This window comes from Asparagus officinalis, chromosome 2 (assembly GCF_001876935.1).
Source record: "Asparagus officinalis chromosome 2, Aspof.V1, whole genome shotgun sequence".
Classification (NCBI taxonomy): domain Eukaryota; kingdom Viridiplantae; phylum Streptophyta; class Magnoliopsida; order Asparagales; family Asparagaceae; genus Asparagus; species Asparagus officinalis.
In genome coordinates, this window is record NC_033795.1 from 44,872,661 (window position 1) to 44,877,300 (window position 4,640).

Here is a 4,640-nt window from a genome sequence, read left to right on the forward strand (position 1 = left end):
ATCATCAAGGTCATGGCATCATTCTAATGATAAATAAAAAAAGCACTTAACCCTTCTACAAGACTAATAACTCAGTGATTACTCACTTAAATGATTTAATCTTCATCTTGTATCATTGATACCTAAACTGTTAACTTGTTCAACTCTGGATAAGCCAAATTTTGGGCAGGCACCAACAGTAACTTCAACTAGCAATCTTAAACATTATTCACAAATTTTGGTAATAATTTGACAAACATGGGAGCTAATGAGGTAATAATTCTGCCCACTACACACTCTCACCTTGCGGCAAACTTGAACTGAAAATCAAAACAAAGAACATATAGAACCTGCAATGAAAACCATCATTTCAGTGGGGGAAAAAACATTATTCAGAAATACTGAGTGAAATAGAACAAATAAATTTGTAGATAAAAGCTTTTGGACTGAATACACACTGACAATCCAGGTGAACAGAAAGCGTACATTGGTGTTTGATTCAGAATCTCATTCAATTCAACAGTCATCAAAAGTTGTAACTAAATTGAATAGAAATATTGGCTAAATCAAACTTTCCAAATTTAAAGAATTTATTTACAAAAATTAATAAATTTTACTTATTTTCTCATGTTTGTATGTCGGCAATGCTTACAAGTCATGTTTCTCTGTATAATGAGTTTGGAGCTTTTTCACCGGGTGTATCAAATTGTTCCCATGCCATGTGATCTGAAGTCATCATTTATATCGTTAGTAAACATTGTAACACTTAAAGAATAAACAGGCATTTTATCAAACACCAAGCACACATCTTCCAACACACAACAGTCTCATCTATTCTACCTACCTCACCACAATTTTCAACAAAATCACAAAAAGCTGAGAAATCTCACCCTCGGATGTCGTAACTGAAGCAACAAGGCAACCTCCGAATTGAACTGCTGCTCTAGCAAAGCAGCCAGAGTCGCGTCCTCCTCCGGCTAGCTGATCAACTTAACCGCCACCTCCCTCTCCCTATAAACCCCATGATAAATCCTGATATGCCTCCCTGCCGCAAACTTATTCCCTATCAAAAAAATTTCAAATCAAAATCAAAATTTGAACGCCAAACCGAGCAGAGCGCTCGAAATCAGAGATACCCACTTCCCCATTTTGCCTACATTTCGACGCATCAGTATGTAACTGCAAAATATCTCGAAAATAGCTGGTAAATCCTCAGATCGGAACGTAAAAGCCATCAGGAACCAAAATTCATTGAAATTTTTGGAAAAAATCTCATGTTTACAGCGAAATCTGCGACGACAGGATGATGATGTCGGAGGAGGACGTCGAGGAGCTGAGGGGGAGGCGACGATGAAACGTCGAGGAGGACGAAGATGTCGAGGAGGACGACGGGAGGGCGCGGGATCGAGGGGGACGACGGGATGACGGTTCTGGCGTTCGAACAGAGGAGAAGAATGGGAGGGCGCGGAGAATTTGGGAATTTAGGGTTTGAGGCGGCAATTATAGGCGGCAGAATTTAGGGGCTGTGATTTTTTAAATAAGAGTATTCTAGACGGAAATTTCCGTCTAGGATACAATCCAGACGGAAATTTCCGTCTAGGATGCTCAGTTAATTTAAAAAAAAAAAATAAATAAATCCGTCTACAATACTATTCTAGACGGAAATTTCCGTCTAGAATAGTATATCCTAGACGGAATATTCTAGACGAAAAATTTCCGTCTAGGATATTACATCCTAGACGGAAATTTTTCCGTCTAGAATATTCCGTCTAGAATATTCAAATTTCTACTAGTGTTCCTCTAAAGTGCAAATTTACTTATTAGTCTCCTTCTACTATGAGTATGAGCCAAATGTGGTAATTAAATGAGGCCACTGTCAAATATTTAATAGGTCGATGATGTGCCATTGTTTTGTTCCTTCCATTATCTACAATTCCAAATTTTGGTTTTCCAATTCTTACAAAGGATAAAGGACATTTTTTTTGGAGGAAAGTAGTACTGGAATTCTTTTTCTGTTTGGAGGAAAAATAGATGGTCCGATAAAATCTTGGGAAAATGCAAAAAAATAAAAAATAAAAAATAAAAATAAAAAAAAAACATTGTCACACCACTATGGACTCATAAAATGGCAATATTGGTAACTACCACAGAGGAAAAGAGGGATAATAAAAAATTAATCCCTTAATTAGGACAGAAGTACTTGAGAGTTCAATAAGATCCTTACTGTTATCTATGTACGTCTCCATAGGCGTGATGTTCAAGTTCTTTAGAACCTAATTCCTAAGGGCCTGTTTGGATTTGTAGGGGGTGAAGGGAAGTTAAGGGAAACTGAAGGGAAGGGAAGGGAAGGGAAGGGAGTTCCATTTCCCTTGGTTATACCCCAATTTGGGGGTAATAAATTTTATACTATTAGGGGGTGAACCAAGGGGAAATAGAGTGAATTAACTTCACCTCCTAAGTGTTCCCAAACAAGGTGAATGGAGGTGAATGGTTCCCCTAACCTTCACCTCCTAAGTGTTCCCAAACAAGGTGAATGGAGGTGAATGGTTCCCCTAACTTCCCTTCACCCTCATTGTGAATGGAGGTGAATGGTTCCCCTAACTTCCCTTCACCCTCATTCCCCTCAATCCAAACAAGCCCTAACTTCTTTTGTAGTTGTGGTCTCAAGCATGGGTTGTACAGGGTTTAATTTATCCATTAATCGATTTTTCCCCCTCCTCAACCAATGGGTGCTACTGATGATACTCGAACATCCTAAGAGAGCAGGAAGGGTTATAAGGTTGCGGGTGACTAACGATATTGCTAACGGATCACTTCAGTTGTAGATGAACCTGGAAGGCGGTAGAGTACTTGCACCATTGCTAACAGGTCACGTCACTTACAGATGAACTTGGAATGTGAAAAGAGTAGTTGCTGATGATTGATAAGAATATAGCATTTGGGGGGAGGGGGAAGAGACTATTTTATTCATTATATTAAAGTGCATAAATACAATAGCAAGGAGAGAGAGATGTTCTAAAATCCTAAGCCGTGTGGCACTAAAGTAAAGCAAAGCAAGGTGGCCTGAATACCTTATTTAATACCTCCCGTCAAACTCACCGTGGGTAGAGAACTGAGAGTTTGGATAAGATAATCTAAATTTACGTAGATGGTTGTTGGCGTGGCTCGAGGAGAGGTGATTGAATTGGAGCACATCGGTTGCTTTGGATTGTAGACAGCAAGATTGTGGTGCTGTTCAGTGAGGGCTTGGATTGAGGCGATGAGCTCATGGTGTAATGTGGTCCGGCGGTGTCCGCCGTGGAGGCTGCAGATGGAGATAGTCCGACGGAGTCATTGCCATGGGCACTGCAAATAGAGAGAATGCCGCTGGCGTTACAGTTGGGCGTTGCAGCTTGGACATTAGGCCGAACAAATGGTGGTTGTTGCTACGAGGATTAGGCGTGCAAGATCCAAGCATTGTGTTCAGGCACTACCTCAAATAGTCTGTGTTGCATTGTGATAGGTTGCTACTGTATCGAATGAGCTAAAGACCAAGATAGTCGTGATGCCGAGTGTGGAGAGGATCCGCACGGTGGCGGTGGACGAGAGACGGAGCACATCCAAGAGGCGGAATTCCCTGAGACATTCTGTCAGGCACCCTGTGCACGTGACATCATGCAAGGAGAAATGACAATGATTGCAGGAGGGGAATTAAGTGAAGCTTGTGGCTGGAATGTGTTGGGTTTAATTAATTTCTCAATTGTTGGCGAAGGAGAACTTAGTGAGTGTGTGTTGGGGTAAGGTGAGGGTTTGGTGCTTGTGGGGACCTATGGGGGCTCTGAAGTTGTGGGTGTTGCAGTGGAATATGGGGGCTTTGCTGCAGGTTACAAAGAGTTGGAAGTGATTGGGGTTGTAGGCGATGTCGAGGTGGGCTCATCGAAGGCAAGGCAATGATCGGATGGTATGATGGCGTTAGTGTTTGTGGCAGTCACTGGCAAGGAGAGTTGCGTGTTGATGATCGTGTCTAGATCGATGACGCGGTGATGTCTAGTTGTGGAGTAAAGGCAGCCAAAGTCGCGATTGTGGGCTAGCGGCGATCAAGAGCACTGCGGGTGTTGTCTCAGCGGTCGAGGACACGTCGTCGAGATAGCCAACGAAGTGGGAACGACTAGCGGAGGTGTTGGGAGAAGCGAAGGCGTGTATGCCGAGAGGGCAGAGGCGTCATCGAGGATTAGGTTTTCACTAGCGGTTTGGGTGTGAGTAAGATCGCAATGAAGGAAAGGAGTTGAAGCTGGTGTCGAGGCCGCCGAGTGGAAGCGTGGAGTTTGCGTTAAAACCCCCTCGACCACTCGAGATCGAGAAAGAAGAAAGTGATCTCTCTAGGCTAATGGAGAAGCCATGATACCATGATAAGAATAGAGCATTTGGGAAGATAAAGATACTATTTTGTTCATTATATTGAAGTGTGCAAGTAGGATACCAAAGAGAGAAGTTCTAGAATTCTAACAATAATACGAGAGTAAAGTAAAGCAAAGCAAGATAGCCTGAATTGATGAGAAACGTCACAAGTTCAATATTTGTAAATCCTATAATGTAGGTTAGAGTTGTCCACAATATTAATTATTCTTTAAAATAATATTACCACCGCTTTATTCGAATTTTTCCTTTCCATAAGTCACTTG

At 41.8% G+C, this 4,640-nt stretch overlaps 1 long non-coding RNA gene across 1 annotated transcript; it reads right to left on the reverse strand.

Annotated features, from left to right (window-relative positions):
* On the reverse strand, positions 339-4,427 carry LOC109830889. The gene is made up of 3 exons (XR_002244419.1): positions 3,079-4,427; positions 870-1,042; positions 339-705 (listed from the first exon to the last, which is right to left on the reverse strand). It is a non-coding gene; the product is annotated as an uncharacterized LOC109830889 (long non-coding RNA).